Source organism: Schistocerca piceifrons, chromosome 11 (genome assembly GCF_021461385.2).
Source record: "Schistocerca piceifrons isolate TAMUIC-IGC-003096 chromosome 11, iqSchPice1.1, whole genome shotgun sequence".
NCBI lineage: Eukaryota > Metazoa > Arthropoda > Insecta > Orthoptera > Acrididae > Schistocerca > Schistocerca piceifrons.
Genome location: NC_060148.1, coordinates 136,248,255 through 136,274,471, shown reverse-complemented (window position 1 = coordinate 136,274,471; position 26,217 = coordinate 136,248,255).

The window sequence follows — 26,217 nt, the reverse complement described above, 5'->3', positions numbered from 1 at the left end:
CCGGATTTTGAAGAAGAATTTATAGTAACCAAGAACACCAGCAATCATGTGGTCAGAGCTTATCTAAGCCAGGGACAAATGGGAAAGGATTTACCCATAGCATTCATATTGTGAACATTAAATAAGGTGGAACAAAATTATAGTACAGTGGAACGAGAATTACTCGCCGTTGTATGGGCTGTGAAATATTTTAGGCCATATGTATTTGGTGGGACGATTAAAATCGTGACCGACCACAAGACACTTGCGTGATTAGGAAGTATATCAGATCCATCATCGAGATTGATGAAGTTCCGGTAGAAGCTAGAAGAATACAATTACCAAATACTGTACAAAGAAGTTAAAAAATGGTTCAAATGGCTCTGAGCACTGTGGGACTTAACTTCTGAGGTCATCAATCACCTAGAACTTAGAACTACTTAAACCTAACTAACCTAAGGGCATCACACACATCCATGCCCCAGGCAGGATTCGAACCTGCAACCGTAGCGGTCGCGCGGTTCCAGACTGTAGCGCCTAGAACCGCTCGGCCACTTCGGCCGGCCGGTACAAAGAGGGAAACAAAATAAAGTAGTGGACACATTATCACGGATTAGGAGTATGTGAGAAGGAAAAACAGAGGCAGTGCCGAAGACGGAAGACGAAGCACTGGAAGAAACAGAAATTTAGACCAGGGAGGCGCAAGAGGAAAAAAAAGGCATAGAAGAGGCAGAGCAAGAAGCGGCGCCACCGATGGACTCAGAGATTGCGTTGAGTCAGGAAGAAATGGCTCTGAACACTATGGGACTTAACATCTGTGGTCATCAGTCCCCTAGAACTTAAACCTAACTAACCTAAGGACATCACACACATCCGTGCCCAAGGCAGGATTCGAACCTGCGACCGTAGCAGTCGCTCGGTTCCGGACTGAGCGCCTAGAACCGCTAGACCACCGCGGTGAGTCAGGAAGAGAAAATGGATATTTTAAAGCAGATGCACGAGTCACCGATAGGAGCACATGAAGAAATGGGTAGGACATATGAGCGATTAAAAAGTACCGTAGTTGGCCTGGAATGGCAAATATCGAAAAATTAATACGTTCTTTCGAGAGTTGCCAGAAGAGTAAGATAACACAGACGCAGACAAAACAGCCACTGGAGATAACGCCAACGCCAGAGTTTATTTTTGAGAATTGTGCCGTTGACGTAGTAGGTCCTGTGACGCTATCGAATGCAGGAAACAGATACATCCTGATGTTCCAAGATTCACTGATTAAATTTGTTATAGTAGAACCAATAGAACGGCACGACGCGGATACAGTTGCAAGAAAACTAGTAGAAAGTATAATTTTGAAATTCGGAATACCAACATCACTGCTAGACAGTATGGGAAGTAATTTTTTAAGAGAGACTATGTAGCAGGTTTACAAATTATTAAAGATTGAGAAAATACAGACAACCAGCTTCCATGCACAAATGAATGGGGCCCTGGTGCCCACACATCGTACGCTAACGGAAATGTTAAGAAATTTCATAGCAAAGGATCAGGCCGATTGGAATAATTAGATACCATTTGCAACTTTCGTATTCAACACGACGCCGCACAGTACAACAGGTTATATGCCTTTTGAATTTTTTTTTTGCGAGAAAGTGCAATATTCTAGGAATATTACAGAAGAAGCCAGAGAATATAATATAAAATTGCAATGATTATGCGACAGAAATAAGGCAAAAGAGGCAGATATTACATCAAGAGGCCTGGGCTAACACGCAGAAACGTAAAGAACAAAGTAAAGAACAATATGATAAGACATAGAATCCAAAAGTGTTTAGAAGGTGTGATAGAGTACTTTTATTTGACGAAAGTGTAAGAAAAGGGCTTTCGAGGAAACTAGATAGTGAGTGGAGAGGACGATTCACTGTTATAGATGTAAAGGTGCCAAATACAGGATAAAAGGACAGAAGTGTGTAAAGGTGCATGCAAATAGACTAAAAGAGTTCTTTTAGTTACAGATGATGGCAGCAAAGATTGGAGAGTAATAATAATCGGAAACTTCACATTGGCCATTGTAACAGAAAACAAGGAGGCGCAGGTGCAGAGATTCTAGTCAGCACCTGGTATACAGGGTGTTACAAAAAGGTGCGGCCAAACTTTCAGAAATCATTCCTCACACACAAATAAAGAAAAGATGTTATGTGGACATGTGTCCGGAAACGCTTAATTTCCATGTTAGAGCTCATTTTAGTTTCGTTCTTCCACCTAAGCTCAATGGAGCACGTTACCATGATTTCATACAGGATACTCTACCTGTGCTGCTAGAACATGTGCCTTTACAAGTACGACACAGCATGTGGTTCATGCACGATGGAGCTCCTGCACATTTCAGTCGAAGTGTTCGTATGCTTCTCAACAACAGATTCGGTGACCAATGGATTGGTAGAGGCGGACCAATTCCATGGCCTCCACGCTCTCCTGACCTCAGCCCTCTTGACTTTCATTTATGGGGGCATTTGAAAGCTCTTGTCTACACAACCCCGGTACCAAATGTAGAGACTCGTCGTGCTCGTATTGTGGACGGCTGTGATACAATACGCCATTCTCCAGGGCTGCATCAGTGCATCAGGGATTCCATGCGACGGAGGGTGGATGCATGTATCCTCGCTAACGGAGGACATTTTGAACATTTCATGTAACAAAGTGTTTAGAGTCACGCTGGTACGTTCTGTTGCTGTGTTTCGATTCCATGATTAATGTGATTTGAAGGGAAGTAATAAAATGAACTATAACATGGAAAGTAAGCGTTTCCAGACACATGTCCACATAACATATTTTCTTTCTTTGTGTGTGAGGAATGTTTCCTGAAAGTTTGGCCGTACCTTTTTTTTACACCCTATATATAATTATAATCAGGGAACTGTACACCTATACAGCACAACGTGGTGAATAGTAAGTTATTTTAAATTGCAGGCATGGCACGATAAGTCTGAAAGCACAAATCAGGCATCCACAAGGCAATGGCAAATTGCATAAGGAAAATACAGAAGGCGAAACTAAGTACCGTAGAATGTGAGAATGCGAACCAAACCATCAGCTGGCATAGTGGTAAAAAAATGGAAGTGAGGGAATTAATAAATCAGTTAGCCTGACATGAGGAAGGACTTGCGAAACGAGGCATTTTGAATTTTTTGGGGGAAGAAAGTACACTGTTATTCAGTACATTAGATGAGGGAGACCTGTAATTTTTTAAAGCAAAGATAGATGTTCTGGAAGAACAGCAGCGAGAATTGTTAAGGCTATCAAAGGAACAAATAGCGATTGTAAGGACATCGTTAGTGAGGTTCGATCAGACAATAAATGCGGTAACTAAAAATGAGGAAATTATAGGAAAGTTGAGCAAAAATATAGAGCCGTTCGAAAATAGTACGAATTGGAAAATACCGCTAACATTGATTTTAGTAGCAATCACGGAACAGTTAGTTCAGCTAACGACGATGTTTAATGAGTTAGAAACAGAATATGATCTCTTCATATTGGCAGTTGCAAATGCAATGAAAAAATTATTAGAGCCGCACTTAATAAATCCTATTCAAGTGGTAAAGTATTTGGGGCTAATTAAGAATGAATTGAGAGATAAAAGATTTCCGATCGAACTCACTGAAGACCATGGGTATCAGCTATTATATGTAATAGACTTAGATGTATTTTTAGCCAGCAGTACATTAAGTAATGTATTAAATGTACCATCAGTGGATAGCAATGAGTACTCTTTATATAAATATGGTCTTTACTTGCAGTAATAAGAGGTTATTTACATATGTTACCCCAGAGAAAGAGTTTCTTATAACTGATGATGGAAAGAGGCAATACGCACAAATGGCAGGAGACCAACTTGTGTGTGAAACGATAACCACGAAGCACCAAAAATGTAAACATAATTTTGTATTCATTTCGACATATGACCATGAGATGTGTGAAGTCAGAATGCTTCAGTCAGTTAGGACAATACCTAAAGATTGGAAACTGAAATATGTTATATTGAACGAAAGTATCTGGACGCAGATATGGAGAAATGAATGATTATTCGTAGTCCCAAAAGAGGAATGGTTGACTATACTATGTAATGACTTGCCACCCTCCGATCTCATAATAAGAGGAACAGGAAAATTAAGTTTTAAGAGCGAATTCAGAGGATATGGTGCTCAGACAATGTTACAATCAGAGGGGATAGTTCTTACCAATAGTTGTGTAAAAGATATAGTCCCACCCGTAAGTATAGATGTTGATTGTTGTACACTGGAAGATGAGAAACAAAAGGGGTCAGAAATACCAGTAATGTCACCACTGGAGCATATAGTACATCATTTAAATGAATTAAAAGCAGCAGGACATAAGATAGACGACCTGCAGAACGAAATAGAATATCAACAGTGGACCACCTTCCGAAGATGGTGAAGGGTACATATTCCATGTGGGGATACATTTGATCTGTAACAATAGTTTTAATTATTTCTATCTGTTGTTTGTGTATACATTGCAAATGTTGTCGAAAATGTGGATGACACATGTGTGAAATAAGTGGAAGATGTGCGAAAATTTGTGTAACAAACAATGTTATAAACAGGTGCCCAAAAAGGGAAATAGTAAGGAATAAGCACACACAGGCCTCTGAACCTGTGTGTGAAGCAGAAGACGAACTACACACCTTAAGTTACTCAATCACTCCAGTTAACAGAGCATGGAGAAAGAGAGAGAGAGAAATCAATCACCAAACATGTCCAAAGCATCAAGAGCAACCACCCCCATTGTGGAATCGCCAAGAACATGCACAGGTAAAAGATAGATAAACTTGTAAATTGTAGAAATAAAGTGTATTGTGTAGGTATTATGTAAGGAAGTGTCCACTGAAAAAGTATTAAGGAAAATGTGTAAAAATAAAAATTAAATTGATATGTATTTAAAAAGAAATGGTAACAGCTGAATTATGTATAAAGGAAAGTGATGACTGCAAAACAGAATTCAATTTTAAATGTTGTAAAATTATGCGTGAGTGAATTCTTATGTGTCCAATCAGTGTTAATGGACGCCATGTATTTTGATGAATAGATATTGTTAGAATGTATAAAGCTAATAAACAAAAGAGAAATATTTCGCTGGCAGTGAAACACAGGTATCAGAAATTTTATAACTTCTGAGGTCAGAGTTTATAAAATTTCCCCTGGAGGAGGGAGGTGTTGCGAATCTCAATCAGTGACGATTATAAATTAAATGTATTATGACTTATTCAGCTGGAAAAGCATTTGGGGTTGACCTGCGCCAATGAAGTGGCGCCAGGAGACAAATAACGTTACGTGACTAAATGACCACTGTGGCCAGACGCAAAACAGGGATCCAAGTAGCTTTCACACATCACATGATGATGGAAATACACCAAAAAAGTGGTCAGCCTCTCGGTAGAAGATGTAGTATGTTCTAGAAGCTTTCTGTGACGCACGAAAGCAGTATAAAAAGGGGGTCAGGAGGACCCTGTAGTCAGTCGAGATCTGCTGAGTATAACAATGCAAGCTCAGTGTCATTCTATGGCAGACTTGGGAACTTAGTACGATTCGCAGCCTCAGCTCCGTAGCATTCAGGGAGATGAATTCCAGATAAAGGGATTCAACTGATAAAATTATTGCAAGGCAGTGCCAGTAGGGCTTTTCAGTTGTCAAGCTATAGGAATCTTATGAATTCTGCCCTGAATAAGTAACCATTCCTCACCGAGTTATGTATCCTTCTCCTTAGCAATAGCTTACTCCTTCTAGATGTCGGAGTTGCAGAAGCTGCCCGCACCTCCTTCCACTCTTCGAGAAGATCGAATGACGTAAGATCCCTAAGTATAACACTTGTCGATCTAACTACCTCTCGGGACATGACAAATCTTAGTAGCTGTCTAAGATTGTTTGCAGATGATGCTGTCATTTCCCAGCTTGTAAAGTCATCAGATTACCAAAGAGAATTGCAAAATGCTTTAGATAAGATATCTGTATGGTGCGAAAAGTGGCAATTGACCGTGAATAAAGAAAAGTGTGAAGTTATTCAGATGGGTACTAAAAGAAATCCACTAAATTTAGATTATGCGATAAGTCACACAAATCTGAATGCTGTACTTTCAACCAAATACTAAGGGATTACAATTAGAAATAACTTAACTGAAACGATCACATAGGTAATATTGTGGGTAGAGCAAACCAAAGACTGTGATTCATTGGCAAAACACTTAGGAGGGGCAACAGTTCTACTAAAGAGACTGCTTACACCACGCTTATACGCCCAATTCTGGAGTATTGCTGTGCGGTGTGGGATCCGCATCAGGTGGGACTGACAGATGACATCAAGAAAGTACAAAGAAAGGAGGCTCTTTTTGTATTATCGCGAAATAGGGGAGGTAGTGCCACAGACGTGATACGTGAACTGGAGTGGCGATCATTAGAACAAAGGCGTTTTTCATTGCGATGGGATCTTCTCATGAAATTTCAGTAACCAGTTTTCTCCTCTGATTCCGAAAACATTCTGTTGGCACCCACCTACATAGGCAGAAATAATCATCACGATAAAATAAGAGAAATCAGGGCTCACACAGAAAAATGTAAGTGCTCATTGTTCCCGTGAGCCATTTGAGAGTGGAATGGTAAAGAGACAACTTGCAGGTCATTCATTGAACCGTCTGCCAGGCACTTAATTGTGAGTAGCAGAGTAATCATGTAGATGTATATGTAGAGATCACTGCTAGATTCTTTATTATGACACTGTATTCAGATATTTTGAATTTTGGAGGACGTAACATCACTTTTGCAATTCAGTACTGTGACAAGCAATGTGATATCATGTTGATGTTCCATCTAGTTTGTAAATGTTACTATTTAACCACTGCATTGCCAGCAACTATTTTCCATTCTAGTGATGTGAAGCATTAATCAATCTAAGCTATCAATTCCTGAAAGACAAATTAAGCTTCTACCAAGGTATAGTCTCACAAGGGGACGTTATTGACTCCTCTGTGCTCTTCCATTTTCTTTTATTTATAGGACTGAAGCTCAGTCATCAGACATTAGTTTCCTAAAACAGTATGACTCAAACTTGAAATAATCGCTTCTGAAGAATAGAAGATTTCTAAATGCAAAACATTTGAATTTTATTAAAGTAGCCATTGCTAACTGTGAGTGTAGTGTGGAAGTTTGTTAACTGCAAAGTTTCTGATTCAAATGTCGATAGCAGCAACACTTTCTTTCTTGTTTATTTAAATTCTGTGTTTATCGAGAAGTAGAAATGTTAAGTAAGGAATACTGATTTACGATTTCTTTAAAAATAATATTTTTCATTTTTGTTACTATATACATGAAAATGTCAATATTCACAATAAGTAAGAATCTGGTGTACAAATGCAAATCGTCAAGTAGGAAATAAAAGACTTCCCTGTTTCTGCAGATTGAGTAGTATTGTTGCTATATATAATATTTTAAACAATAAGGAATTTTGCATGTCTCTCAGCTTTTAATTTACTTGATATTTTACATGTTCTAGCAAGCTACTTTACAGTTACCAGACGTTTACACTATGCATTAAATTACCACTTATTTTGTTAATTTATTCTAATATTTTATACTTTACTGCTCTTGGAAAACTTCTACTCTTCAAAAGTATTTATTTCGAGTTTGTTTTATAATCGTGTCATACTCCTTTTAGAAACTGTTGTCCAATCTTACAAGTATAGAGAAAATTGTAGAGGGCAGAGTAGTCTGTAAGGCCCCCTTGTTAGCTAAATAGCAGCAGCTTCACATACCATAGTAAACACTCATTATAAAATATAAATCTGACGAATAGTGCACTGAGTGAGGTGGATCAGTTGTTAGCACACTGGACGCAGATCTGGGAGGACAATAGTTAAAACTGGCCTCTGACCATCCTGATTTAAGTTTTCCATGATTTCCCTAAATCACCTCAGACAAGTGCCAGGATGGTTCCTGCGAAAGAGCACAGCTGGCTTTCTTCCCCATCCTTTCCTAATCACATGGGACTGAGGACCTCATTGTTTGGTCTCATCTCCTAAATCAATCAACCAACCATCAAATAATGCAGCCCTCTAACAATATTTTTGAATGCACAGGAGACAGCACTTGAAAGGAAATACAAGTGACATACAAGCAAGCAATTTTTCCTTCCAAAGCTGTTCTTCACCATCATCTGCAACAAACAATGGTACCTACTAGATGGGGATTTCTCCTGCATACCCAGTTCCTAACAGACTAAACACAAGCAGCATAACATTTATTCTTTTAGGTTTCCAGTGCCCATAGATACAAACAGCTATGACACAGGTAGCAGTCTCTGATGCAAAAGGTCTGGTGCTGGCGAAAGCACATGGAAAACTATGTGGCAATTGTTAGCTGTGCCATTTACATCACGGTGGCATCAGAAGGCAATGTGGAGCTGGCTGCAGTGCCATCATGTGCAGTGGCAACTGAACATTAACAAACTCTTAACCTGAAGCTGTATTTACAGTGGCGCAAATGCGAGCAGAACAAGTGAACAAACATTTGCAGACAATTAAACAGTGTTTACTACCTTATGTTTATGCATGTTCTAACCACTGTTTATTATATTGATAATAGTGAACTCAAGAAAAAACGCCGTTATATCAATCGAAATGCAAAAAATTTTTACAAAAATTAAGGTAATTTTATAGCAGTGGTGATAGAAAGTAAAATAGTATTACTACTGTCTTCTTGGCAATAATATCCAGGGCTTCAAATGTTTGATATAATTTTTCAGTAATCAGATCCATATAAAGACTAAAACACCATTTATATGTTGCATTTGTGAATTTACAACAATGATTTTCTTTCATGACATTGATAGATACGTTTTTAGGGTCACAGATAAAATTTTGCTTATCTCTTATTTCAGTAGTAGAACAATTACATATGACTGACTCATTCCAGATAACTAACTGGGTATGTAAGGGTTAGTCTCATGTTGCTTGTACCAAAGTGGAGGATATGTATGTGTATCAGAATTGCGAATCTGAACAGAACTTAAGATGTGCATTAATCTTCTATTTAACTGACTCATGAACATTTAATCATAATGCCTGGATCTATTCAGTATTATTAACACTTGCTTCAGTTAATTTGAAAGTTGCAAAGTTTTATATTTTCCGCCATTTATTGGTGTTTTCTTATTGTTTTGTAATGGCAATTTACTTTAAGCTACTCTATAAATTATTTATTTGACAAAATGAAGTTTTACATATTATGTTACTTTTGTAGCTTACTAGTGTCACTAATGTCCCCAGTAACAGGGACAAAAGTAACACATACATTGATGCTTTAAAATTAATTTCACAAAGCAAAATGTGTGTAATTTGGGGAAACTAATGCAGTCGTGTTAGGAAAGCCCTGCAGAACATGTACAGTAGTCCCTTTTGTTTCATACATTTACAGGGACCTAATAAAAATTGCCATATTCAAAATATAACTTTTGTCCCCTGTCTCCCCTATACAAATTCATAAAATTGTGTCACATACGGACAGTTCAGTAAAAGATGTAAGGATGATCATCAACAAAATACTGCACATAGCAAAGAACACATTAAATAATTTACTATTGTAATTCATTTTAGATTACTAAAGATGTGTTAAAAGTGGAAGAGGCATTTCAGACTGCCAGAAAGAGAAACATTTTACAGAAAAGTAATCTATATACAGCTGCTTGATGAGTTGCTCTATGGTAAGAAAAAAGAGCGAAAATTAGGTAATAAACTGTCTTGACTAGAAAATAGGTGAATACCTAAATTGGTTCCACAGTATTCTCAGAAGTTTGCTTCTACCTTATTGTATCCAACAGCTAAGCTTCACAAAGGTTTGCCTTGTTCATTTAAATTACAACAGTAACCCTTCCTAATATTATTTCAATGGCAACATCATCCATCTTGTTTTATCCATTTTCTAGTTTTACACTGAGTTTTACGTTGATTTCATCTCTAATATGTCAGGCAATTTTGGCAAAACCGCAATCAGATGTAACTTATCTGTATTCTGCTACAACATTAATTTATTCTACACTTCAGGCATATAGCAATCGTAACTTCCTAATCCCAGTCACATACCATTATTCCAAATCTATTAACAAACCAGATTCATTTGCTGCAACACCACCAGACTTACAAATAACACATTGCCAAATTGTCTCAGCATTGACAGACAAAATATTTCAAGTGATAGCACAAAATCAACTAATACTCTGCCCAAACGTACACTAAGTTGACACAATGAACACCACCATTGTCATCATCTCCATCAAAATAACGATTACAAATCATTATTTCAAATCGCACCACCATATAAACATATACCACGTAATATATCCACATAACTTCACAAAACTCTAAGACCCTCAAAATAATACCAAAGTTAGAAAGTTGTTCTGGTCATAGCTTACATACAACATTCATGATGACGTAGCACTTACACGAAACAACCGTATCAACTCTTCTTCAAGATGCTCAGATAAGTAGCAATATAACATATAAATTTACAATTTTTCTTTGAACAACTGTGAAAAGTAAGTACTTTTCATAAATTAACACTTATCTCCAATTGCTACAGGGATAAGAAACAGAGTTAACACAATTTGCAAAACTGTAGCTCAGAGAGATCCATAATCAGGTTTCCTCATTAATGTGTCAGATGTTACTTCAGTATCCAGGTTTATGGGTGACTACACCCACAATATTATGCTAAAACAGCAAAAAGTATGAAATCCAGTCTTTCAGCAAATAGTTCAACAGAAAACCAATTTCAAAACAAACGGACAGTAGTTCCCTAACCAAGGTTAATAAGTGTACACATTTTCATCTATTTACTCAAACAGTTTTTCAAAAACATGGAAGGTGCTCTCTACCTGCAAGTTATTCGCAAGAAAGAAACTCATTCTGAAAATGCAAAATTTCTCCAAAGCCACTTGCACTTCTTTAAAATAGTGTGAATCTAATATTTCATCAACCCTTTTTTAAATATGGTAATCATTTCCTCTTATACATCCTTGACTTCAGAAAAAAACAAAATATAGAGAGACATAAAAATTATTACATTATACAGCAGCATTTTCAATCATATATAATAAGAACATTCCCTTTCCAAAAATATGAGTTTATTTCTCTTTAAGCAAACACAACATGTAAATGATTTTCTCCCTGTCCTCTAAGATCGCATTATAATTTTAACTATTCTTAATCTCCAGTAAAGATAATTCCTAGCTAAGACAGACTGAAGTAGAAGATTACATTTAAAGCTCAACGGAAGAATAAGAGAAAAGGTGTAGCAGGGAAGGGTGAAAACTTCAGAAGTAATGCTGCTTTGTCTGGGGCCATACATTTACCACACTCATGTCATGGTCACAGTTTCATGACTCGGTGGGAACATAATCATTAATATTCACACATAGCATCACTTGCCCCCACAGCTTCTGTTTAAATCTCTGTTATGACTCCAATAGTGAAAGTTACTTTTAACACTTCCAACTCAAAATCTTTGCAACATGTTGCAGAGAAATGAACTTTAACATTCTTTTGACTGTACCCTTTGTAAACTTGCACATATATGTAACATAGTCTCTCATAAATTTCTCTGTGACATAGTTTTCAGCATTTTGAAACTATTGTCACAGTAAATACTGCAGAAAGCGCTATAATGAGCCAAAACTTTGTTAAAATGTGAGTGAGTCTACAGAAAAATATTTTCGTCTTTTATTCTACAGATATTTTTAGAAAATGCAACGCTGCAAGTTTCTAACATTTGTTTGGGAAAATCTTCTTTATTAAAGTCCGACAAATTCCACGTAATATTTTGCTATTTTCGACAAGAAGTTGAAATTGATGAAACTGTGTTTCAGGCGTCATACTACAACCCAAAATTTCGTCTTGTTCTACAGAAGTACTATTGATTACTTCAACTGAATTTTCTCCTCCAAAAATAAAATAGTCGTCACTGCCATTGCTATTAGTGTTCCTAACTCTTGCATTATTGAATCCGATTTTTGATACACTCATTCAAATTTAACTTTTTATCACAATAAATTTCAATGTAACTTTCTATTTTTCTGATTCTTTGATTGATTTCCTTCCTATACACTCACAATTTATCACTGTTTTCTGCTAACTTCAACTGCAGTTTTCCATTGATTTCTAGTAAGCATTCACCAAGATTTAAGTTTTCTGTGATTTCCCTAAAGCGCTGCAGGCAGATGTTTGGATGGTTTCTTTGAAAGGGCATGGTCAATTTCCCTCCTCATCCTTGAAAAATTTAGAATGTGTGCTATATTACTAACGACCTCAACGTCGATGGGCATGAAACCCTAGTCTTCCTTCCTTCCATCCTTCATTGCTTTCTTTAAGTTTTGCATCTAAATTTTGAACTATTTGAATGTTCTTTTCTTAAAGTTTTTAATGTAATTGTTCGCCAGCATCTTTCATTAATCTTGCTTCCATCTTTTCCTACTGAACTATTAACGTTCTCATTATTCCTTCTAAATCTTGAGTTTTTATCTCGATTTTGTACATCTGTCGCCATCCCACTGTTACTGAGAGTATCTTTCCACTACAGATTTCGTCATTAGCGTTTCCTTTTATTTATCATAGATGAAATAACGACAAATAAAGTATTTGATAACACTGAACTATTTAAGAAGTATTGTTGGCTGTATTTATCTCCACGTGCTACAGTTCAATTCAGCTATTGCTTTCGTCAGTGTGATCTACTCTCAATTTCTCTAGAAATTTGTATGGTCCAAGTCCCTCATTGTTCTGCATTTGTCATCTACCGTTCTTTACACATTTTGGACACTGTTTCACTGCTAAAAAACATTTCAGTCTATGGTTTTATGTCCTGGTTTAAAGCAGTTTAATAGTATCAGTAAGAGAACATAAAGTAATTGTATTACTAATCTTCCATGAGAGAATGTAATGTAATTGTGGTACTCATCTTCTTCCTGGCAAGAGAGTCTATAGCCTCCAATAGAGGATATGAGGCTTCCTATAGGCAGGTCCAGGTTGTAGATCGAGACTGAAACGTCAATTATGTGGTGCACTTTTATATTTACTTCAACTTTTTTATTTTATGAGTTTCCACAATTACAGAGAAGATATCACACATCTTGTAATGTACTCACAGAACAGTTACACCATGATTAACTAATTCAGGTAACTAACTAATTACCAGCATGTCATTATTTCACTATCACAGATCCAAAGACGTTTCTGTAGCAGAGATGTACAGATGAAACAAAAATGTATGGCACAAAGTGCAGGACACATCCCACACATATAAGAAAAAATTATGTTATATGAACATGGGTCTGGAAACTTTGTTTCCATATTATAACTCTTTTTCTCCAACTCCATAATCATGGAATATACACGAAAACATATCATTAGAATCATGGGGAACATGAGCTCTTGGTGATATCTGGTTACATTTAGCATCACCAGTGTTTTGTTTTACATGTCCCTGTTGCCATGCTACATACGTCATTGCTTATTTACAGGTAACAGTTGTTCCAGAGATCAGTACAAACATACTGTCTGCTGGTTAGAGTTAATCACAGACTTGGTTCATGCAGTGGCAGTGTACCCAAATGCCGCATTTGATGTATGGAATGCTGCTTGCGCTCAACATTTGTACTGGGAGGGATTTTCAGGAAGAAGGTGCCCCAACAGAAAACGTTTGAAACAATGGGTCGTCATCTGATTGTAGAATGAAGGCTTTCACGACCGGTTGACATGGCTGTTGAAATACTTTCCGGGATGTGAGGTCGTGGTCCAAGAACTTTTCTGCTCCTTACGTTTCGTCCAGGACTGCGCTGGACTTCCTCAGAGGCGCAGCTCCGCTGAGTCTTGCCGACTGACTGGTCGGGCGTCTGAGGGCGACTTATATATTGTGAGAAAGGGGGGCGTGGTTCAGGTGACACATGATGAGCAGTGATAATCCATAGCAAAGATAAGGTTGACTATCGATTACCACCTTGTCAAAGATAAAAATTGTTAGCAATTTTGTAGAGCCACTGTCCATATATCGCTAAGTTTCATAGCCTCCTCTTTCCTATTAAAATTATCGTTATGGTTATAAATTTCGATAGCTTCTCTATAAAGCCGTGGATAGTAATTTAACGTTGTAGATAAAACTTCGGTATCCGAAAACTTCACTTGGTGGTTACCTGGTTGAAGAGCATGTTCCGCTACAGCTGACTTTTCTATTTTTCCAAGTCGACACAGACTTTTATGCTCTTTCAGTCGCGTTCAAAAATGGCTCTGAGCACTATGGGACTTAACATCTATGGTCATCAGTCCCCTAGAACTTAGAACTACTTAAACCTAACTAACCTAAGGACATCACACAACACCCAGCCATCACGAGGCAGAGAAAATCCCTGACCCCGCCGGGAATCGAACCCGGGAACCCGGGCGTGGGAAGCGAGAACGCTACCGCACGACCACGAGATGCGGGCTTCAGTCGCGTGTTTACGCTTCTTTTGGTAGTGCCAATGTAAACTTTACCACAGGTACATGGAATTTTATACACACCTCATGTCGACAGGGGAGGGCGTTTATCCTTCACAGACCACGAAGATAACACGAGAAATTAGGGCTCATGTGGAGGCACACAGACAGTCGTTTCTCTCTCACTCTATTTGCGAGTGGGACAGGAAAGGAGATGACAAGTAGTGGTACACGGTACCCACCGCCACGCACCGTACGGTGGCTTGCGGACTATCAGACGTATATGTAGATGTAGTACGGATAGTTCTGTGTGACGGATGTGTGTGGGCAGCTGGTCCCTCCGCAAGGACAAGAGGGGCCGTACTCGCTGTGGTCATGACGTCCTGCGGAAAGACTTCCGCCACGCATGTCGTTATGTAGGGCCCGTGCCCTGTGCGGCGCGCCGGTGTGCGTATTTCTATGTCAGTCCCAACTGCTGATCATGAATCCGGGAGACGTAGCTGCATCGTTGCTAGTTCTACCGGTAGCAAATGACAACGCGTTGCTCGATTGTGTCTGTAAACAGACCTCGCGGGTAGAGTCCCAGTCAGTCCTGGTTTACTAGAGATATGGAGTACGTACTGTATACTTAACGATGACTACTTTTTTTCTCACATTATGGACCTGCATGACGTTAAGCGCTGTGCGGTTTTGAACAACTGAGAGGTGGTTTGCCTTGCACATACTGTTGTGAAGGAAAATAATACGTTCTCAACAAAAATAAGGACTATCTTTAATTCTGAAAAATGCAGTTAATTTTCAACCCTTTAGGTCAATGAACTTTTTCAGCCCTTTTTGCACTGAGAAGATATCGTGCATTACTGTTTCTAAAGACTGTAAATTAACGATCTACTTTCCTCCATTCAGCCCAAAATGCTTCCCACATGTATGAGACAGGTATAAGTGAGAGGTTGGCAAATGTATTCTGTAATACTGAAAGATTACCGTCAAGGCTCCTTGCCTAGGGACGCCAGATGAAAGTTGATGTCGTCAAGCCCTGAATGAAAATTGCGCAACGGATAACTGGGGAGAGGAGCTTGAGAGCGCTACCTAGAGGGCGTGCCCTTTCCGTACGATACTAGGCAAGGGGCTGGAGGGCTCACACGCTGATGTGTGGGTGCATACATTCTATATCTTTTATTTTAAATGAATTCCTTTAACTTGACTTCTTTGTGATTTTTAAGGAATGTTAAAGATTGATGACAATTGATTACGTATTTATTTTAAGCATTATCACTCGACTTTACACCGATAGCAGCAATTGTCTTAGTTTACAGATATTACAATTTTACAACTTATAGCTCGGGTATATTATATACTAATCTGCACGCACATTTCTACGGGCAAGACGGAATTGCGTTGGCCAAATGTATACCACCAGTCTCCCAATATTTTACATAGGACATCCACTATTTGAGGTGGATAACGGGCAAACTGGGTACCAGATGCAACACAGGGGGTCAAATTTACCAAATTAAACGAGAACATGCATCTACTTACACAATCCGAAGCTGGAAATAAAAGAATTAGTACAAATATTCGTATACCTCTCTTCCATGCGTGAACATTGAGACAGACGCACTGAGGGCACGTCTGCTCACTTACCCGTCTTGTGTAACACTCCTAGAATATGGCGGGCACCCGGAGGTTTTCCTGGCCCTGGTGGAGAGGGTGGTCGAACCACTTGGCCGCGACCAACCTCTCAACCCCAAATCTTGTGACACTGGAAAGTCTTTGACTTTTACCTGCCTGTGTTGTCACTCTTATCCCCTAACCAGGAGTAAGGTTGGCACTAACATACTAAAGAACTACTTCCCAACTAAGATTTGGCCACGCTTTACGGAAAGGTGTGAGGAGGATTGGGAAAGTTCATGTGCAGATTCGCATTCACGTACAAGAAATGCATAATACAGGACACATATAAATACTTATTATGAAGCCTGACACATTTCTTCCACCCGTCCACATGGGTTCTGTTGCACCCGCGGCCGGTCACGTCGTGTAATAAAATTGTCTGCGGAGCCGCCTCTGTTTCTATTTCCGGGTGCGAGCGAGCAGCGAAACCTGCTGCTTATAGAGCGGAAACTACTGTACCGTTTCATCACCCCATGCGTGGATGAAAAGAAATGATCCAGAATGTTCTTCTCATGGGAGGACAATTCTGGTTCATTTCTTTTACCAATCTTACGTTCTATGCTTACGTAACAGAAAAATGAAAAGAAAATTTAAGTTAAAATGAACCAAAGAAATGTCATTTGTGAAATCAGATGGTGCTGCCAAGCGCATGTAAATTTCTAAGTGAAAAGTGCAAGATCAACAAAGAAATCCAATAATGCTAAAATAATTTACGAAAGAATTTACATTAAGATAAGCCAAAGAAATGTCATTTGCAAAATAAAATGATGCTGACGTACACTTACAATCTGAGTGAAAAGTGCCAAATTAACAAATAAATTAGGCATGAAATTCAGAGGGCGCCCGTTTTACACTAAGGGTAAAACAAAGCAAAATATTGTTATGGAACGACACAATACTATACCACATCACGACGTCCATGTCTTAGCAATCAATTATCAAAGGATTTGTCAAACACACCTTAAAGACAACTAATTTTACTTATCTAGCTATTATGTAAGTGCAAAACTAAAAAATTCATGTGAAATATCAAGTTATTCGTGAAAATTGTACTTCTATAGTGGAGACAAATGTTTTTTCCAGGTAATATCACAAACATCACTAAATAGAAGAACACTTTTCAATAAAATTATTTTCATTAAATCCTTACCAACATGGACGTGTGCAAACACACATCAACAAATTACAATAGACTTATTCTAATTCACGTAAAGGAACATCAAGAAACGATGGCAGTTATAAGAACACAAGTTATACTAAAATTAAATGTTACCTTATTACACAAACAAAGACAAAAGCCTCTAAACTATATGGGACTACACCCACATTGTGCACATCACATCTAAGTCCATAACCTAGATACACAAAGAAAATAACACTTAAGTTATCTGCAATGGTAAAAACACTGTGCATAGTACAGAAACAACAAGAAAAGACACATACTTCAGCTACATAATAAAATTAAGGAACCACTAACCTAACCTGTTGACAGATTCCAAATGAACATGATAAAAAACGTGAACGAAAAAACTTCAAGTGAACTATCATAAAGATAAATTATCCAAACACAACACTGTACCACATAGCACTAAAACAAACGTACAAAATTGTGGCAAACATTAGAACAGAGAAAAGTTGTTACAAAAATCGATGGACCTGAAAATAAACAAACACAAAATGCACTTTACCTACTCTCATATCGTCACACGCCAATCGACAATGAACCTAGGGGCGATGGGGAGGGCATTATTCCAAAGATACTTGGAGGACAACCTAACTTCACATCCAAGTGCCGGTGACTCCGTATGCCGTCTGTTTATGTGATCATGTACCTCGCGAATCACGACGTAACAGCATGGCACACCCCTCTTACATCTGTTCATCAGCTCCGCCACCTGTGCCTATCACCAACCAGATTATCTCTGAACAAAACTCCTCAGTTAACCTTTTTCAGTAAACTTTCAATATTACTATGACCTGAGCTATGGATCACCGATAAACTAGGCGAGCATCATGCTCTACTTTTTCACTTGGTCATCACAATCGTATTGCCTGAGAGATCATTTCTTCCTTTGTCGAACCATTCACAATGGCGCCGTCTCAGTCCTTCTTTACTTTATGCCTACTTAGCGATCCACAGAGTAAATAAGTCTTCGTAGGTACCTTAACCTTGGCAGCAATCATATCGCGTAAACAGTTCCTTTCTCTCCTTCTTCACGACAGAGCGGTTTGAAACACATCATCATTCATCAGTCCCATAATGTCTCGACGACAGCTATAATGATGACAGCGAGGGCTACCAGAGACCAGGGTGCCAGTCATACGGTCCTCATTCCCCGCTGCATATAGGTGCTTCAGCGCCATAGTCCGCTGCTTCACCTCAGGGGTTACCCAACTTAAGGCGAGCGGTGTCCGCCGATGCTTGCCGTGGGGGTGTGTCAGATGACACAGATGTTGACTGGCGCGCCGTGGCTACGGAGGTGGCCAGCCCGCTCATCTGGGGCGAGTGACGTCAGCAGTGGCTACCACTGTGATGCCTGCTGTGAGGCGTGTCTGATGACACAGCTGTCGGCTAGCGCGGCGTGGCCCCTGAGACTGGCCATAGGCTCAGTTGGGGCGAGTGACGTCAGGAGAGGCTCCCCCCTGCAACATTCCCTTTCACGCGAGGAGGGCTCGTAGCTGCTGCCCTGAGCTGATCGCTTCGCCGTCTCCGTCCCGCCAGGTGGTGGGAGAGTGCGACAGAGACAGGGCTAGGAGGGAGCGAGACACGCGCCAGCTCCAGATAGGTAGCCCCGTTACGTCTCTCCCTCTCCACGCAGTCCCAGCCACTCTCCGTCCCTCTCGACCACTCGAGACGACTTGCACACAAACACATTTTTGTAAATAAGATTTTACAAAGTACAACTTTCTCATTGTTCATCGCAACTTATCCACAGGCTTTTGTTTACAGTAAAATTAAAAGTATTCCTATTACAAAAATTATGTCGACCCTGATTTTATAGAATTGGAGGCGACAAAAACAATAATATCCAGATAAGAAAAAATCAAACCGTTACGAATTACAATTGCAGTACTGTGGACCACCTCATAAGTTTACAATAAAATTGAGGTACCAGTTAAAGCTTAAACAGATATTAAATCTAAACCTATTTACAATTTGACGTACACTGATTTACCTCACAGCCTTTACAATTAAATTGATGTGCCAGTTAGACTTAAGTTATCTAGGTCTATTTTCTAAACATACGTTCGCCTGTTTTGGGTTGATGACTGGGTCATCAACCGATGAAGGTATTGAAGTTTCATAGTAATGGAATGGGATTGTGGTTGTCCCTGATCCTACACTGCAACCGCACATCACTACATAGGTACCGTTTCCACAACTTTATTTACAATCATGAAAGAAATTAGGCTGCTTGGTTAAATTATTCCACTAACTATTTCAAGCCCTTAGACCAAAATTTACAAGAAGAATAACCCTCTACCAATGAGTTCAAATTATAAAACATGAGAAATGTGTTCTCACCCCTCAGGACACAACACACCAAAATAGTACAACATTACATCTATTGCTACTGGCAACGCCACTGTCAGTCATTAAATACTTCTCCTTTCCCCCTTTTTCTTTCACTGCTTCTTGCCATTCGATCTGCAAACACGACTTCCTTCCACCTTACCATATATTGCCTGGTTATCATCCTTTAATCTCTCTCAGACATTACTTGTGTTACTTCACATGCAGTACCATGCGGATAAGTTCATGTTGAAACCGCGTATTATGCAACCGCAGTGCAACGTGAGCAAACCAGCCCAGGCTTCATGCCGGCCGGGGTGGTCTCGCGGTTAAGGCGCTCAGTCCGGAACCGCGCGACTGCTACGGTCGCAGGTTCGATTCCTGCCTCGGGCATGGATGTGTGTGATGTCCTTAGGTTAGTTAGGTTTAAGTAGTTCTAAGTTCTAGGGGACTGATGACCACAGAAGTTAAGTCCCATAGTGCTCAGAGCCATTTGAACCCAGGCTTCATGACTCCACATTATTCATGGTATGATTAACGAAAGGCAAATCCAGTGACTACCGTTATGAATGCTGGCAACACGTGGCCAAGTTCGATAACAAAGAAACGAGTAAAATAAATCGTCGAATCATGGAAAATTTATATTGCTTGTATCTGGAACTAAACTACGCAACAAATGAAACATTAATGAATCTATCTGCTATTGACCTAAGAACAAGAACCGTTGGTTCATGCCGTCAATCACCTCGCACCCAAGTCCGCTAGTTGAAACACATTAACCTGAAAAATTTCTACAAATACAATATCGCTGAACGATTCCCGGTATTAATTCACACCTGAACATGTTTCATAATCAATGTTACCCCAAAAGACCTATATTATGAATAACTGTCCTCACCATCCATGACGAGCGCCGTACCCCTGCGTCCGTCTCGTTCAATCGACGGCCCCAGAGTGTCCTAACATGGCGCGTTCCAGGACCAACCGCCAACCGTTCAGAAAAACTGGTGGTGGGGGGGTAGGACCCCAGTGAGAACCAACCTCACAAACTCTGCCCTGCTCATCCCCACTATCTTTGGAGTCACGAACTCTCTGCCGAATCTGCTCACGTTGTTATGTTGGTGCTAAACTACCCTACTGCTACCATGTTTGACTAACCCAGATTATTATATATTCCATGCATAATTGCGTTTATCCAACCACATACATCACGGGATCAAAGGATGAGAGAGGAGGTGTGATACCAACAGAAGAAAAAATATACACGGAAGCGTCCTTGAATCCAGAGGTTAATTAACTAGGCGAAACATTGAAAGGACGTTCTCGGCGTAAAATGAATTATTAAACATGTAGAAATTAATCAGTTAGTTAAATGAAGCGTAAACCTGTGACGTTTCAATAGGAAAAGATTGGAGTGTCACCAGTAGAGCCAGCAGGAGAAATGGACACTGAAGATCTTGGAAGAAGAGTATGGGAGAAGAAGAGAAAGAACGAAAAGGTTCTGGGAGAAGAAGAGGGAAATGATGTCCACGAAGGGGCTACCTGTGGTCCTACAGACGCTGTAATGTAAGAAGAAGAAGAAGGAAAAGAAGAAGATATAGTAAATTGTCATGATTATGTATTTCACAATTTATCTGAAATTTCCTGGCAGATTAAAACTGTGTGCCCGACCGAGACCCGAACTCGGGACCTTTGCCTTTCGCAGACAAGTGCTCTACCATCTGAGCTACCAAAGCACGACTCACGCCCGGTCCTCACAGCTTTACTTCTGCCAGTATCTGAAATTTATTTTAGCTAACAGACACAAACATCACATGTATTGCTACTTCCTTTCAAAGGGCTTTTTCATGATGTTCCAAGTGCCAAAAAAAGTGTTGCTTGTTAGTGCCAAACTAAAAGGTTTGTATAGTGTTGTACATATTAGTATATTTGCAGTTATTAAAACTTTTCCAGAATGTTTTTAGTACTCCAGATTACATCAAGCACCATCTGGACCATATAAACAGGGTCTTGTGTAGCACTCCCACTTTTTTGTAGCTAATGAGACTACCATGAGGATAAGCATTTGGAAAGAAAACATTCTATTCTTTATAGCCGTATACTTCAGGTGCTAGAATAATCACATCTCATAATTCATGACTAAATGGACAAAAGCGTTCACAACAGTTTAATATATTTTTTATGACTGCACCTTGTATTATACCAATCATATGAAACTGATAATCAGAAAGAAATAGTTATGAAATTATTTTCTGTCAAGAATAACAATACTTAACAAAGTAGTAGTGCATGCAGTCATTACTCTCCTTTATGCAGAACAAAATCACTAAGCTTTTACATTATTGCAGAAGTTGTCATTTGCATCCAAGAGGTCTTTCTCACATTGCAACATAGTAAAACATGTCTGTATCTGTATAATTTTAATACAATGACTGCCATGTGAGACGATTATAACTCACAGGAAGTGTTCTCTTGGCCAACGTGATGTAAATACAACTCACAGACATTTTTCCATTTAAAGCTCCATGGTGCAGTTGTAACTCACAGGAGCGTACTGAGACTCAGTGTTATAGTAGGTTACGGCCCCAGTAACAAATCATGTTCGTGGCCTATGGTTTTCAAGAGCTCAAGAGTAGTTATTGACATTTGAATTCATGAGTTATACATAACTCATATGGCTGAGTATTATTGGACTATTCTTCTTTTCATTATTTATTAATTAGTTTGACATATTAGTTACACAGTAGATTGCAAATCACATACAGTTTTATTTACATTCTTCAACTGTAATTGCAACCAACAATTAAACTGAAAAATTTGGGTCATTCCACCTTCTCTAACACCTGTATGCCGTGTGTTTTATGAAAAAATACTCTATAGTAAAATATGAGTCACAATTCTTACATTTCCATACAGTTTCTTTGCATTTCTTGACCGCTTGATCTAGTCCAAATTTTCTTCATTTTTTCATAGCACACTGTACACCTACATCTGGCTGCTCCCATCTTCACAAGAGCACAATCAGCAGGTAACACCGTGGCTTTGGTGAGAGATGTCTCAGGCTCATTAGCATCTTCTGTATAGAGTAGCCTCAAAGTCACTTCCTCTTTGATTTCTGTGATTGAGATCTTCTTGTTGTATCGGTAAATCAGATGAGCATTTACCAGTGCTGACCCTGTCAACAATTCAATTTAATCTTCCTGTACCATTTCAAACCCCACCTTAGACAATGAGAGTACAGCTTCATTTGGTCAGAAAGATCTATGAAAGACTTTAACTAATTATAGTCAATTATCATTGCTGGTTTTTATTTGTGCCATTACTGCTTTGAATTTCTGCTTCTTCTTCTGCATGAACAGCACTCAGCATCAGAACACCTCTCTTATCTTTCCATTTCAGTACTACTACACCTGTGGTACTTTCCTTTGCTTTGTGTTTCCCTTTTTTCAGTTTTACCTGTAAAACATCTTGAGGATTCAGTTCTCTTTTTGATCTTAGAGTACCAACTAAATATGTTGATTATTCAAGAAGCTGGTGTCCTAGATGAACACTTGTGTAAAAATTGTCTGTATGTAAGATTCTGCCCTCAAGGCTCATGACAACAAAAGTGGCAAGAGGAACACCAGGATTCGCATTCTTCCTACAGAAAACTTTCATATTCCAGATGTAGCCACCCTTAAGCTAAAGTTTGAACAATTTCATTCCGAATTTATAGCGCTTATTCTTTATATACTGAATGAAACTTAGTCTTCCTCGAAATGGCACAAGTGTTTAATCAATGCAAACTTCTTTCTCCTGCAAAACAACACTTTGAAATTTCTGCAGTAATTTACTAGTAAGAGGTTGAATTTTGAATAATCGGGAAAATGCCACATACATAAAAGAAGTTCAAAACGATTGCGTGACATAACATTTTTTACATTGTTGTGATAGAGTATATTTCTTAACCAATAATTTGGAATCCTTGGTTTTACATTTAGTGACATCCATAACAAAAATCCTAAACATTGTTGAATTTCAGTTTTGCTGACATCAGTCCACTTTTTCAATCATGAATTAATAGTTACTGAATGACTTCCTAAGACTTGTTTTGCGTGCAAATTAGTTTGTTGAGTCACACATTCTAAAATTTCATCAGTTACAAAATATTTGAAGAAATCGTATGGTGCCTTTGAGAGTTAGTGAAACAGAAGCGCTTATACCAGAAATGGAATGAATAAATTAAAGTTTTTCATATTTGTACCCATAACTGGGCCCCAGACAATCTAATTAGAATTAGTGCTATGTGTATCATCTTCATCTTCCGAACTTTCAGAAATCGCACTTACTTCAATTGAACCTGCAGTAGTTATGGCACTAACACGGTTACAGGTGCTTTGTTGCCTGGTTTTTACAGTTGTGAAGTCTGGTTCTTCGGCTGAATGTGGACATAAAGCTCTTCTTCCTACCTTCACTAATGTGATTCCATCAGAAGAACTCCCGGTTTCGCTTCCGGTCTCCTCTGGTAAAAATTTGTCTGTGCTATCAGCAAATAAAGACACAGAATCTTCATCACTTATGTCCATAACTTCATCTAAAAGCTGCTGTACATGCCTTTGTTCATCTTCATAACTTCTATGAGACATTTTATGCTGCCACAATATCACTTTGTTATGGAGCAAACAATACTAAATAAAGACTGTGGCAACAATGCAGGAAAGCAATAATGGACTGTACACAAATAATTCTGTGGAATGAAAAACTGATAGGAGTACAAACATAAAATTATTAGCGACATAGCAAATGACACACCTGGTACTTTTACTCTGGGGCCATGTGAATCATATGTAACCCACACAAAAAATTTAAAAAAAAGTACTAAAGTGCCATATTTTCACGTTATTTGCTCTTAACAAATTTACTTGGAGCAAACTAAAGGAAGATGTTGAAAAAAAGTAAATGGCTCCAAGGGGTCGGTAACCCAGCTATACCATGGCAATGGAAGTTTTGCATGAAATTTCATAACATTATAGTTCAATATAAATAAGTTACCAAGAGAATAATAAGCCAATAGTTAACTGTTGACTGATTCCCATGTAGAGAAACAAGGTAGACTGCTTGTACTTCGATTATCAACACAAAACTAAATTTAAATTTCAATGGGTCCACCTCAAATATCCAGCACAGTGAGTAATTTGCAAACATGTGAAATGAGCAAGGTAATAAGTACAACAGATTCTATAATTACATACTTTTATTGACTCAGTAAAATTCTTGTAACTACTTAACACACTGGAATAAATCAAAAGCAGAAACAAATTGTAAGTGACATACAATTGGATATCTGATAGTTCAAATTTTCAGTTGACCTTGGTAGTGTGATAAGTTCAACATTAATGATAAAGTTAGTTGTTATGAATGATTTTATTCTGTTAAATCTGTACTAGATGATTGAAACATCTTCAGTGTTTACTACAGTGAAAGAAACTCTGACTATTTCTAAAGACAAAAGCGTGTGTCCTAGGTCGTCTAAAATTTAAATCTTTATCAAATGTTTTGAAGTAAGTTAAAACCCCAATTAAATGGTTACTGTTGTTTAAGGGTGCCAAATTAATTATTGGTACACTTTCCAAAAATGCAGTGAGACTAGTGTTGTTTCAGCAATGAATGGAATGATTCTTCACACTTAAGTCGTGTTCGAATTGGAAAGGATCCATCCAGCACTTTGTGGAATCAGTTTCAAATGAACACATCGTATAGATCAACGTTTCTGTTGCCCTTCCCCAGGAATATTATTTTGGCGGTGTTGTAAACTGCTTAAAGTAAAATCGCATAAGTAGCACCGACACGTAGACGAACGTTCGTAATTTTAGCAGGAGGCATTATTTCGCTGAGCTTCTGTGGGTTCACTGTGGAAATATGCCGCTTCAGAGGCCTGCAGTAGTTGCACTCGTTTCCTCAAACGTGACATCTAAAACATTCATTTCAAAACACTGCTGCAGCGAAGAAGTACAAGCGTTGTAAAATAATGTTAAAATGACAAAGCAAACGCTGTGAAAGTCACAAAGGAAACACGGAAAAACCGCAAATACTGCTACAACGCATAAGTACGCTGCTAAGACGGCGAAGGAAATGCGTTAAAAGATACAGATACTGCAAAGCCGTGGAACACTGCTCGGTACTGTAACGAGCAAACAAACGTAGTAAACGAAACATGCGATCACTACGGGAAGATCTCAAAGAATATGCATAGTCGCTGCAGAAGGGGTGAAAGGGCGGGACTTGTTCCAGTAATTGTTCCTTACTGTAGAGGGGAGTGAATGGCTGGGATCTGTTCCCGGTGAAATTCTGGCGCTAACGATTCCTCCCTCTGCCGGATTCGCTGCCCACATTCCGCGTCGCGCCCCCACATTCGAGATTCCCCTCGGCGACTGCACTGACCGTTTGCCCCGTCAGTCTAATAACGGGAAATGTGAAGCGTACATGACGCACCCTTTTGATATTTGTGCGTGAATGAAAGTGCTGTAAATGTTTTTGCCTA